Source organism: Silene latifolia, chromosome 7, assembly GCF_048544455.1.
Source record: "Silene latifolia isolate original U9 population chromosome 7, ASM4854445v1, whole genome shotgun sequence".
NCBI lineage: Eukaryota > Viridiplantae > Streptophyta > Magnoliopsida > Caryophyllales > Caryophyllaceae > Silene > Silene latifolia.
The window spans coordinates 35307137-35321333 of record NC_133532.1 but is presented as its reverse complement, the minus strand read 5'-3'; the positions used below and the strand labels follow the sequence as shown (position 1 = coordinate 35321333).

Sequence of the window (14197 nt, the reverse complement as noted above, 5' to 3'; positions counted from 1 at the left end):
CACCAACGCCAGCCAAGTCGGCCTCCCTCTCTGCCTCAGAAGCCTCCCTAAAGATCGTCCTAGGAGGATCGATGGGAACCGTCAACACGTCCCGAGAGCACTGACGAGACAAGCGCTCGCCCAAGTACCACACAGGACCCATCGACGTCCTCAACAGCAGCCGGCTCGAGCTCCTAGGTCGAAGGACCTCGACCACAAAAGGAGGCACGTCAGCGTACTCCGCCCAAGGCCTGGGCACCCACTGGGATGAGATAAACAAAGGATCATTCTTATGATCAATTTAAAAGCAATATAGAAGCAAATGAATATGAGATGCTTACGCTGTCTAGCTGAAGAGCGTTCACGTCCCGCCGGTAGACACCGTGAGAAGACCGCTTGCTCTTCGTCCTGCACATCACCCAATCCCTCACCACGGGATAGGCCTTCTCCAGCAGCTCCGTCCTCTTGGGCGCGAGGCCCGGGAAGTAGGAGTACACCCACGCCTGCGAAGCAAGATAGTCAATAACGATCTTTCGTGATTTGGTAAGGAAAGGAATTGATTTTGGTCTAAATGAAGGTTCATACCTCCAACAGTAGTCTAGGTCCGACAGCGCCAGGAGAAGTCCCCTTCTCCATCAACTCCAGACGAACCATGGCCCTCATGAAGCGGATGAGGACCGCAAAACCAGCAGTGACCCAGTCCCAACGCCCTAGGGAGCTCGGTCGAAAGGAAGGGAAGAAGCTTCGTCGACGACCTCTCGCCCTTGTCTCCGAGGTAAATCGAAGACGAAACCACCGAGCCACAAACGGACCCTCCGCTCACCGACAGGGAGGAGGAGCCGTCTCCCTCCCGTCAATCGTCACCAGCGCTGGGATCTTTCCCGCAAAGTAGTCTCGAACGTAGGAGCTGGGCACCAAACCCGGCACTGTATCAGCCCTCGGCGACAAGTTCTAGCCGATCAACCTCCTAGCCTCGGCCGAGTCTACCCTCATGGCAGTCTCCGGCCACTCCACAGCCTCAGACCCGCACGGCAGACCAGAAATCATGCCGTAGTCCTCCAGAGTGACTACAACCTCACCAAAAGGCATGTGAAACGTGGAAGTCGTATCCCAAAATCGGTCCAAGAAAGCGCGGACCAGGCTAAGGTTAGCCCGTAACTTCCTCTTCGCGATACCCCTCCAGGCCTGCACCAAAGCACCGAACGCTCCACGCTCGATCATGGCGCGCTCCTCCGTTGACAGCCGCTCGTAGCACTCCATCACTGTCGTGTAGCCCGAGAACGACCTGATGTTCCCGGCCTCCTATTATGATTTGAAACAAAAGCTATCTTTAGTTTTGAATGAAAATTGAAAGAGATATGAACAAATGAATGGGAGAAGATGGGTGATGAGTAGTGAATTCCTATTTACCAAGCTCTTCACCGTCCTGTAAGACAGGTGACCCTCTGCAGCCCACAACAAGTGCCTACTCTCCCAGGTCTCAGCCCACGCAGGAGCTCCTCTCAGCTGACGACCTCCTCGTCCAACGTTGGCCCGTCTCGGGGCCTCCTCCTCCTCAAAAGCCTCCTCCTCATGGACCTCGTCCCCAGCAGCCATCACCGCAGCGGTGAAAGCTTGCTCTAAAGCCTCCTCGACAGCAGCGACGTCTATCTCCATGGGAGTCCTCCCAGAAGTAGAAGCCTCATCACCTGCAACATTAAAGCAAATTTAGGCCGCGGCACGTGCACACCATGGGAATCAAGGAGAAAGTTTACTTGACTTGTTGACAAGCCAAACATTGAATGAAACTTCTCTTTGTAACACAACCGAGTCGGGGGAAGCACCGGAGTACAACCCGACCATCCACCAATGGCTCCTACTTCTTCGGCAAGAGGACAAATTTCACCTTTTGGGAAAACGAAAACATGATGTTTCGAATCCCAAAACCGAGAGCATGCTTCAAGGAACGAGGATTGCGCCTTGACTTGACAAAGCACCAACAATTGACCAACTCCCATTACAACGAGTTGATATTTCTCGGGAGGCGACAAATCCCGACACCAATGTCGCAACCTATTTTCGAAAGCATCCATGAATTATTTTATGGAAGAAGAAGAGAGGTTTTTGTAGAGATGTTTTTCATGTTTCGGATGATGAAACAATGAAGCACAAACGTCCCTATTTATACAAAAGAATCAGCGCTTTTTTCCGAAAAAAAGGGAAGCTCCCTTCCATCACCCATGGCCTCGCGCCTCTTTGGGCTGGTCCTCAGGTTCCGTACCTTGATTTGTCCCTATCAATTTGTGTTTCTTCCTGACATCTAAAACCTCCCGCCACAGGGCTCGCGCCTCTTCGGGCCTATCCAGGAATTTTTGTGTTTTCTCACACTCACATTCCTTTATTTTCGCGTTTTACAAAATCCGGCTTGATTTCCAGGACGCAGCTTTAACCATACGGGTTTTTCTCTTCTTTTTTTTAGGGGGGAAAGGCTAGTCGCCCCGATCCGCAACAGATCGTTTCCATGTCGGCCGAAATTTAAAATTCTGAAATTTATTTTGCTTTTTCTCATTTTCCCACAAAATTCGAGAATTCATAACACGACGTCAATTTCATTCAAAAATTCGAGCTCTTGAAAATCCAAGTCTTGATCTCACAAAAATCAAATCAAATACGCTCGCGAAAATCCCTTTTGAAATTCATCCGTGACGGTTTGGGTTTTAGTTTTTCGAGTTACAAATCAATTTTCGGCAAAATTCAATGCAATTTAATTCAAACACGAGTTAATTGCTCAAAATTTCAAATCAATTTCTTTTGAAAAATCCAAACGTGACGACCTGTCGCGGAATTTTCAAATTTTAATTTTCAAATTTTAACTTCGAGTCATCGTGGTTATTTTTGTTTTCATCAAATGCTTTTGCGTGTTTACGTTTATCCTTCTTCTTGTCTAGGCAAGAAGCGGAATTCCGCGATCCTACAGTGTTTCTAACACCATAAGGAGCCTACTCTTGACGAAAACATTTAACGATTGAGGACAAAGGTACCCTAGCTTGACACAACTTGGAGGTGATTTATTGGTATCCTCCTAGGCCTAGTAGTTTGAAGAAACCGTATCTATTATGGAGTGTGTACCCTTAGATTATTTCCCTTTTAGATAATTTCCGCCACCTAGATGAGGAAAGTGGCTATTCATTTTTGTGATGCATCCATTACTTGCTTTTGTGTGCTTAATGATTGGATGTATCGCCATTTTGGCAAGCCCCACCTTGCCTTGCAAGAACGCATCCTACCTCATGGTTGTCTTGTTGTGAGTTGAAGGGGCGGAGTGAGACCCGCTAATTGTCTCATATCGGCTATATTAGTAGGTTAGTTTAAATAAAGGTCCTAGTTTTAGTCACATCTTTACTCGGGACGAGCAAAGGTTCGGTTTGGCGATGTATGATGTGACTCATATTTGAGCACATTTAGTCCCCGAATTAACCTCGTTCCTATGCTTTATAGCACATATTTGGGTCATTTACTATCTTTAGTTTCCCATTTTGCATATTCTTTGAGGTTTTGTCTCCTTGGTAGGAAAGGATTGCTAACCTTGCATTTATGAGGAGAAATGGAGCTAAATGGATCGCATCTAATGACCAAGCATCAAAGAGAAGACCGACACTAGAGGCCTAAGTAGATAAATAAAGTGAAATGGGCAATGATGAAAAGATCCTTGCATCCTCATCATGATCCTCGCGGATTGTTAAGGAGCTAAAAAAGAGAAGCACTTTGCCTAAGGATCTGAGGGGCCCGAGCATGTTCGGAGCGTGCCACACTGCAAGGATCCGAGCGGCTTAATCCCAGGACGAGCGGACTGTGCAGCAAGGATCCGAGCGTCCCCTCCCTGATTCGAGCGGATCGAAAGACAGAACAGCCCCTGCCTCAGCACGGGACAAGCTGATCGTGGAAGGACTATCAACAAGGATCCACGCATTTCCCTCGGGAGTAGCATTTCCGCATGTTTTCTTAGGGTCTTAATAGTCATTTAAGCCATTAGTAACCCTAATCCTTGTACCTAATCTTTAGTATAAATACCCCTTTGTACTACCTAGATTATCATCCAATCTTATCATCTCTTAATCCAATTTTAATCACTCTTAATACTCTCTCAAATTAGTCGTAATTTAGTTGTAATAAATTTCTCAATATTATTCACATCTTAATCTTTCCTTAATTTCTCTATTGTTCTTCCTTTTATTTGGGTAATTAGAAGATTATTTGGGTTTATTTGGAGGCCTGACAACCTTCCATCAATCATCAAGTACTTCTATTATTCTTTGCTTTATTATTTGGAATCATCTTCATAGGTATAATTCCTCTTTACCCTTGTTTAATTATTGTTAATTACATTCATTTATTCATCATGTTTTGCTTTGTTAGTATGATTGACAACCTTATTAGCACGCTAAACTTGATCATGAGTGAGTAGTTCTTTAGCTAGGGTTAATGGGGAATTAGGGGAAACAAACATGGGGATTGATCTATGCTTAATATAATATATTTTCATAATTAATTTGCTTGCTTGTTGTGATTTCAACTTATGCACACGTTATGTTTGATGAAATGCGAGCCTATGAATCCTTGCATTTTTTACCCATCTCTTATCTCTTCAATGAGGCTTGTAAGATATAAACCAACTCGAGCCTCATTAGACCATGCATAGAGTTGAATAGGAAGGATTAAGTCAACTTGTAGGTGTTATACATTCTAGGCGACTCGGCTCCAGGACCCAAACCTTCTTAGCAATTGTAAGATATACACTAACTCGATCCCATCACAACAATAAGTGCTTGCATCTAGTTCAGAACATGTTTGTATGATCTACTCCCATGAATCCCCTATGAACCCATGACACCCTAGTGCCTTTAATCAATTGTTTACAAACTCCCTTTAATTGCCTTGCTTTATTTTCATTACTTTACTTTCATTATATTGATTAGTTTAGATTACACATCACCTCAACCTAAATTGTGACACCCTAAGACATAGCTTTTTACAATTGAGAATCCTACATCAATACCCGTCCCTTGGGATCCGACCTTTACTTACCTCTTTACTAAGAGTAGTTTGTGAAGTTATAAATATTGTTTTGGTTGGTAGCTTTTGACGACGAGTTGAATCCACACCAGCTTGTAAGGCACTCGATTGAGTTGACGTTACTCGATCGAGTTTATCAGCTACTCGATCGAGTACGTCGAGATCAGAATGCCTCTATAAATTACTCCTGCAGTTACTCGATTGAGTGAGGGGCACTTGATCGAGTAGCCACTGGTCGATATTCCCCAATTTATCACTTTACCAAAACCAAGAGAATATATACGAGTCGGAATTTCATTTCCATGCCAACTACCTGCATAAAAGTACAAAAATCATCCAAAATACGGCCTTCTGGGCAACATACAAACCAAAGTCTAACGAAAGTACAAACAAACCAAATACCAACAAACCAACCAATGAACAACCAAGTACCAACTATGACAAATCCATAGGAACGAGTATATATAAAACAAGACCAAAGTCACAAGCATCACTCCACGGCATGCTCTTTTATCTCCTCATCGCCACCACCGCCTCCGGATGTGCCCGCTCTAGCTGTACCCTCACCCGCAACATCACCAGTGCCAGAATATGCTCCCACTCCCATGGTGCCAAGCAACCGTAGGGGTAACTCTGAGTCTCTCCCCAAGTAGTCTGATCCATGCCAAAGGAGTGAAAGACCCCGCTGTCATCTCCAACACCCATTCACCACACCGGCTGGGCCGCCTCGGTCCAATGCCTTGAACATAAGCCATCTCATGGAGGTTCCGGAGTGTTAAAGTGGCAGACACCCTCTCCGTGAGCTCACTCACTCTCATCTCAGGACTGAAGAACGAAGGTTAGCTGGGAAACTGATGTTGTGGTGGCACATGCTATCCTCGATCCCCTCCCCACTCTAAGTTGCCTATCCTCGGGTCTAGTCTGCTCCTTCTTAGTCGGCTCTTGCATTACCTCCAAAAGGTCATCATCAATGAGGTAATACTGCCGCGCAGGAGCCTCCTCCTCATCATCGGAGTCCGCTGCCACAACTGTCGCTGCCAAGGGCTCAGTCACAGGAAGGTGCTCGGGGTTAGGTATCTTCATCCAGCTCATTCCCCAAACACTCCAAGCCAAACCATCACCCTCCAAAGTTCTTAGCCATTTCTGGTCGAGAAAGTACTCACAGTCCAAGGTAGGCACAGACGGGGCCAAAGGTGTAAGGGCCGAGAAGGCCTCAAAAGTGGTCAACCACTCCGCCAAACGTGTGGTTATGGCACCACAACTCTAGAGAAGGAAACAAGTCCAGGCACGAAGGTGGTCAACCGCTCCGCCAAACGGGTCTCAGAAGTGGCCATCAGAAGTGGCCATCGAAGCTAAGCTAGCATAGAATATGGCCGGGGCACTGTAAGAAACTCTCGGGGCTCGGGTGCGGTAAAGGTAGGCAACAAGCAACATCACCTAATGTGAGTTAAGCTTACTCACATCCTTCCGGTCATAGAGAAGGCAAGTCAAGGCAAGAAGGAAGATATTCAAAGTGATATGTTGCACATCATTTATCAACATGTTGCTAGAGGTGGGGGCGTGCTTACCGGTAAAGCAAGCCATATACTACTGGCTCCACACTCAGTCGGGATATCCCTAAGGGCTCCCTTCTCCGGTCGGGCAAGGCCAAGGTGGCTAGCAAATAAGTCCATGGTCAAGATAAAACTAGTGTTCATGAGGCGAAACTGGACGGTCTTAGCCGCGGCATCATAAAGAAAAGAACTCATGAACTCCAAAGTCAAGAAGGCATAGGAATGTTTCCTAAGACGGTATAAACCGGTCAAACCCAAAGTCTCAAATATGTGCCTCACATCCATTTCTACCTTAAGGTCCTCTAATATGGTGGTGTCGATACAACGAGTTGATTTCATGCGACGTTTCTGTAACTAGACAAAAGCATCTCTTTGCTTGAAATCAACAAAGACGATGGTAGGGTACTTAGGTAAGCGTGGGACCGTGGGTCCCTGACTCCCCTCACCAACCTCAGGCTCAGTAGCCTTCCCCCTCTTACTTTGACGGGTACCAACTGCAGGTCTCGGCATCTGTTTCAACATACATTTTAGGCACACAAACGAACACTTACTTGAAGAGACATAAACTTTCATGCATACTCATAGAAGAAGAAACAACTAAGTACACACTTTCACCAAAACAATCAAAAGGTTCAAACATACTACTTCCAAAACTCATATCAGACGGTCTTTATAGCTATAAAAGTATGGAATTTGTAACATCATTTAACAAGCCAACTAACAAATTAAAGTATTAATGTTTTCAAAATATCTTCACAAATAGACATGCCTCATAAAGAATTAAGGCGAATTTTAGTTTGGGGCACCTTTAAGACGGAGTTTTAAGACAAAATATTGGGCAAAACTAATCAAAATCAACACTAAACATGATACCCATAACATACATTACTCAATTTTCCACCTTTCATATGCAAAAGACAACCAAAAATTCAATTTGAATCCCAAACCCTAGAAATTTCGGTTCACATAAACCCTATATTGATTCGATTTTTTTATTTCCAGCATCAAAAATCAACAATCTAGAATAATTATACCATGTTACAACGATTATATGCAAGAATACATGTATATAAATCGAAATATCAGAAAAATCCAACACTTTATATTGTACTAATTGATGAAAAACAAAGAAAAGGATGAACATTCTTACCTTGAATGATTAGCAAGTGGAAAGGACGAATTAAACAAGAAGAAAACCAAAGAAATAATCACAAAATCACCAAGTTTGGAGAGCAATAGAGAGATTAGAGGAGAACTATGGTTTAGTGATATGAAGAAATACGAAGGAAGAAATTGGGAAAGGTATATGAATCCCATATAAACCCGTGTACTGTAGCACTTACTCCATCGAGTAAGTAGGGTACTCGATCGAGTGGCCTCTACTCGATCGAGTTAGAGCTACTCGATCGAGTTTTCACTGGCAGTTCCAACTTTTTCGACCTAATAACTCTATAACTAGATCGTGTAAGGTCTACTCGGTCGAGTAGGCACTCGTACCCGGTCAAGTAAGGCTAGGTACACAGTCAAAAGTTACAACGTTAGTTAACGATTCCTGCAAAACAACAACTCTTGTCGATTCCAAAGTACATTTGGAAATCGTCGCAGATTATTTCTTCCAATCACGATACCTTATTACTACTCAAATGTAACTCAACTATTTCATCCGATCAATACACATATCATTCCATCCTATAATAAACATTATGCAAGACAATTCGCTATACTATCAATTTACTCACATATACAATCAACACATTACTTCACATTTACTTACGCATTTGAAAATTCAACTATCCAACCTATGTATACACTACACTAAGCATCCACCTATCAATAAACCATCATATATTACTCAAGTTTGCTAAAATTCCAATCATGTCACAACAATTCATCAACCAAATATCCGACTTAGTTATGCCATATCACAAAAGTACTCAACAAATTCATCCATTGCAATTCCAATTACTACTTGACAAACACTATCAACAAGTACAAGACTTACAACTCATTATTATCATCATATACAAAGACTTACAATTCCTTTATAAACTAGTACGCATTCAAAGACTTACAACTCATTATTATCATCACATTATCCAATACGATCATGCAACTATCAGTGCTTTCACCATCTTTACCACATCCCCACACTTCCACTCAACCACAAACCTTCAGAGTTCATCATCACGAATTACACGCACTAAACATTACCATAGACTCCATCACCACTATTTCTAACTTATTATCATACACACTTATGCACATAATTCCCGACTCAATATCCCCACACTCGGTGACTAGCTTAAGCATAATGGGGCCGTGATTTTGAAATGAGGGAGCCTACTCACCCAAAATCAAGCATCAGCTTGGGCTCCCAACATACATACACTATGTTCATTTTATTAGACTCGCTACCTTCATTGGGTCACTAGTTTCAGGTTCCAAAATCGTCGCTCTGATACCACTTTGTAACACCCCATCTACCAAGGAGCCTTAACAAGACCTTCCCTAGTAGATAAAGGTGTTACCATCTCGGTTGCCCGAGGACAGTAATAATCAAATGTCGATAAAAGAAGAATTATATTAATCACAAGTGATTTAAACCAAATAGATGATATAAAAGAAGATACAACTCAAGACTACTATCAGATATGTGAAGCTATCTCGGCCATGACTCGTGATAGACTCGTCCCTCCAAGCACCCAGCTATGATCCATACACCAACCTGCTAAAACTGCCTGCTCACCATAGTGGATCACGACAGACACACAACACAGAAAGACAAAACAACAAAACCACACAAAGTCAATTACTGAGGTAACAAGTACAAAAGAAGACACAACACAATTACAACAATACATACACACCACCTCCTCTAACCAACCACACATCTCTGACTGCCCGAAGGTCCAGTCCTGCCAGTGGGGGACCGTAGCCGTTCCCACCTAAGCCCCGCTCATCAATCTGAGCGATAACCCATGTTCCTTAATGTCCACATCCCTTCTATGGCGGGTTCCATGAAAGGCGAATCAAGGGCGTGAAGCCACTCTCGCAAGTGACTCCACTCAGCCGAGGACGCACCTCGAGAACCACAGATAAACAATCACAACCAGCTGTACAATCAACAATCACCAATTCCTATTCCAATACAATGTTAATCAAACGACCACAACCAACCATCCAACAAAGACACTAAACCAAATGTACCACAACAATAGACCCTCTAGAAAATAAACAGTACTGAGTAGGAAAACCTACCTTTAGCAAACCGCAGCGATTCCGCCATCGACCACAAGACGACAATCAATCACCAAAACCACCTATAACAACTATAATAACCATCTATTACTACTACCATAACCATAACTGAAATCAAGGGAGACGATGATGATGATGACAACATACCTATAAAAAGCAATCCGGCGTCAATACCGCTCCCCGACTCAAGCATCCCATCCCTATGGTGTAACCACTCTTAAAGGCCTCAAGGAGAGGAACTATAGTGGAGGAGGAGTGAAATGACGGCATTTAGGTTTAGGAAGAAAGGTAGACAAATGATTTGGGTTTCACGATTTATGATTTATAATTCCCCGTTGTAACCCCGTTACTCGATCAAGTAGGCAACTTACTCGATCGAGTGGCCTCAAATCGATCGAGTGACTAAGCTACTCGATCGAGTAGCCTCCGCTTGATCGAGTAACACGCACTCAAAGGCATACATCGTCACAAGTCATCACTCGTAAGGTTTCCGAAGGTCAAAGTAGGTGTCTAAGGTCAGTTAACGTCGGTCAACGGGTCTCTAAAAGGACGGGTATTACATGCTAGGATTTTTATCTTTGACTTGACCTTTGAATGAGGATTCCACTTTCTTCTTATCACCTTCCCGACAATAGTGATCAACCATAAAGCATGGCTCAAGCAAGTTGGGAGCTCTCATAGTCTTATCACGATTAAAGGTGATTGTTTCATCACCAACTTCAAGTGTGAGCATCCCATGCTTTACAACAATCACCGCTCCGGCGGTGTGTAGGAATGGTCTTCCTAGAATGATTGGAATATTGGAATCTTCCTCCTTATCAACAATAACAAAGTCCGCCGGTATGAAAAACATTCCAATTCTCACGGGCACATCTTCCGATACCCCAAATGGTTTATTTGTTGTTTGGCCCGCCATTTGTAGAGTCATGTTAGTGCATTTGAGTTCTCCTACTCCTAGCCTTTCACATACCGAATATGACATGACACTCACACTTGCACCTAGATCACATAGTGCTTTGTTGATTGTGGTATCACCAATGGTACATGAAATGGAGAAGCTTCTCATATCTTTGAGCTTAGGTGGGGAATTCCCATGAACTATGGCACTACTTATCTTTTTGAATGCGATTGTGTCCAACTTCCTAATGGAGTTATTCTTGGTAAGGATATCTCTCATGTATTTTGCATAGGTCGGAACATGGTTGATCAACTCCGTGAATGAGATGGAAACCTATAGGTTCTTGACAATATCCATAAACTTTCCAAGTTGTTCATCAAGCTTGGGCTTGGTTTGGCGAGTTGGAAATGGAAGTCTAATCACAAATAGTTCTTTTTCAACCTCTTTGGCCTTCTCTTCATTTCTCTTCTTTGATGAATCATTGGTAGTTTGCTCCACAACCTTAGGATTTGTCCTCAATGGTTCCATCTCATCCCTTGTTCTGACAATTTCAACAACATCCTCTTCAATTGGCTCCTTAGATCCCTCATATCGTGTACCACTCCTCAAGTGGATTGCATTGATAGTTTCATGTCTTGTAGGAGGATTACCTTGAGGAGGTAATTGTCCTTTTTGCCTTTGGGAACTTGAAGCGGCCAATTGGGACATTTGTGTTTTCAAAATCTTTGTATGAGCAAGGATATTGTTGATGGTAATGTCTTTGGCTGGGTTATCTATTTGCATTTGAGCAAATAAATTATGTTGGCTCTTTTGCATTTGAAGGACCGCTTTTTTAACATCAAAAGCTTGGTCATTGGATTGATTGTAAGAAGGTTGGTTTTGGAATCCTTGGTTTTGGTTGAAATAGGGTCTTTAAGTACGATTTCTCATTGGAGGTGGGGTGTATGTTGGTTGAGGATTTTGGACATTTTGGCTTTTGTATGAGAAGTTTGGGTGAAATTGGGTGTTTTCATTGTAAAAGTTGGAGTAAGGGGTGCCATTCTTGTATGCTTGGAAAACATTCACTTGCTCATTTGTGCCCCTACACTCTTGTTGATCATGTCCCAAAGTTCCACAATTCTCATATACTCCATTTGGGATAGAATACGTTGCCACCATGACATTGATATGTTGCATGGGTTATTGAGAAGGTTCATTCATCTTGGCTATGGCCTTGTCGAATTTCAAGTTCATTATGTCTACGTGGGAGCATAGTTGGGCACCCAAATCGGTACTCAATTGTGTGACGGAGTTAACTTCATGTCTCCCTCCCGTAGTAGCTTTTCTTGGCCTATTATATTGAGAGTTGTGAACCGCCATCTCCTCTATCTTTGCCCAAGTTTGGTTGTCATCTACCTCGGTGAATCTTCCATTAGAAACCATGTTGAGAACATTTCTTGCATCTTCATACAACCAATTCCAAAATTGTTGGACTAGAAACCCTTCGCTTAGTTTATGATGAGGACAAGAGCGACATGTATCTTTAAATCTTTCCCATACCTCATATAGAGACTTTTTATCTCTTTGCTTGAATCCAGTGATTTGGGATCTTAACATGTTGGTCTTCTCCGGAGGGTAGAACTTCTTGTAAAAGGCAAGTGCTAACTGTTGGAGTATGTGTCCTCAACAATAGTGCGATCACATGTTTAAATCTCAAGATAAGAATACGTAAGGGATGATTCATTTATATAGTCAATTGATTAACATTAATCAGTAATGATTGGCTAAGTAGAGTTTGACATTGCTGTCGTTTGACGGTGGTGATCAGTTGATCCCTGAAGGTCACACCTATAGGACAATTTCCTTAATAGATAAGTAGATTAATTGTATGTCGATACAAGTTAATCAATTCCTTAAACTTGAACAATTCAGTTATGAGTGAGAATATTTGTATCTTACTGTAATTTGATTAACTAAGATTTATTTTAGTAATGAAAAGATTTTATTACTAAAATTCATTATTGTTTGTGAAACAATTAAATTAAGAATGATTGAATAATTACAATTACAAAATGTTGTGAATTATATTTAGATGACCCATTTTAAATACTTGTAATCATGTATTGCTAGGTAATTGTCACAAGTAATTTATTTGTTGTAAATGATATTTAAGGGGTTAAATATGCATTAAAATACATATGGGCATGGTGTGTGAAATATGACCTGCCTATTTACATTTGACAAAATACAAACATAAAATGGAGTCCATTTTATCTAAAATGGCCGAAAAAATGGAGGCTATAAGGAGTTAGTGGATCTTTTATTTTAAAAGATAAAATAGACATCATGATTTCCTACTTAACTAGCCATCCAAACCTACATTTTAGAGAAGAGAAAAAGCAAAAGGGATAAGGCCATGCATTGGCCTTCTAGACCCCCAAAACCGGTTCCCGCCTTCAAATATAGAGAAAATTGTTCTCTATTATTCATTCATGCAACTTTTATCATTCTTACTCACTTCTCGCTCTTCTCTCGAAAATAGTTTTAGATCTCATAAAAATTGTTCAAATAATTCTAATATTACAACATAATATTACTAGTGTAGTAATACAATTATTATTAGAATTATTAAGGATCTTAATATTAATCTAGTTAATTAGTATATAAGCTTTAAGGGTTTTGTTTTGGGTGCAACAAGAGGAGAATCTCAATACTTGGGATTTAGGAGGATCATCCATAATATTTAAATTGAAGAACAAATAAGGATGGTGTTCTTATTTGTGCCCAAATTTCGAACCATATATAATGTAAGGAACATTATTTTTCTTTCATCTCTTATTTAGTTATGCATGCACTAGATCTTAGTGAACTTTTGTTAAAATATTAATTAGTTCACCATAAGAAATGTCTTATAAGAGGTACATAAACCTAACAATTGGTATCAGAGCATAGGATGTTGCATGCATAATCGATTTATAGTTTTTTCGAGTTATAAGTAACTTAATTAAAACTAAAAATTTGTGATTTATTATATAATGTCACGAAATCATATTGCATGTTGTTTATTCTTGTCCTAAAAGGTATTTAGGTCATTTTGATGATTTATGGTATTTTATTGCTTGTTTTAATGATTTTTAGTAATTTTATTACATTTTAATGATTAAAATGGTATTTAAAATGCTAAAAATAGTTAGGCGTAGTTTATGACCTTGAAATTTTTATATGACCTCACATGCATATTTTACTTATTGTATGTAAACTTTTGTATAAATTTGATTTATTTTGCATGATTTATGAATTTTTAGTGTATAAATGGAGGTAAAATGGTTAAAAATAGTTAAACTTTGAAACAGGCCATGAAATTTTAATATGTTGTCACATGCACTGTTTAATCACTGTGTTTAAAATTTAAGATGAACTTGATTCATTTTGCATGATTTATGAATTTTTAGTGTAAAAATGACATAAATAGTGACTA

The 14197-nt window shown here is 41.1% G+C and overlaps 1 non-coding gene across 1 annotated transcript; it reads left to right on the top strand.

Moving 5' to 3' along the window:
• The first annotated feature begins 12229 nt into the window (after positions 1-12229).
• On the top strand, positions 12230-12336 carry LOC141593225 (small nucleolar RNA R71). The gene has a single exon (XR_012521327.1). It is a non-coding gene; the product is annotated as a small nucleolar RNA R71 (small nucleolar RNA).
• The last annotated feature ends 1861 nt before the right edge of the window (positions 12337-14197 follow it).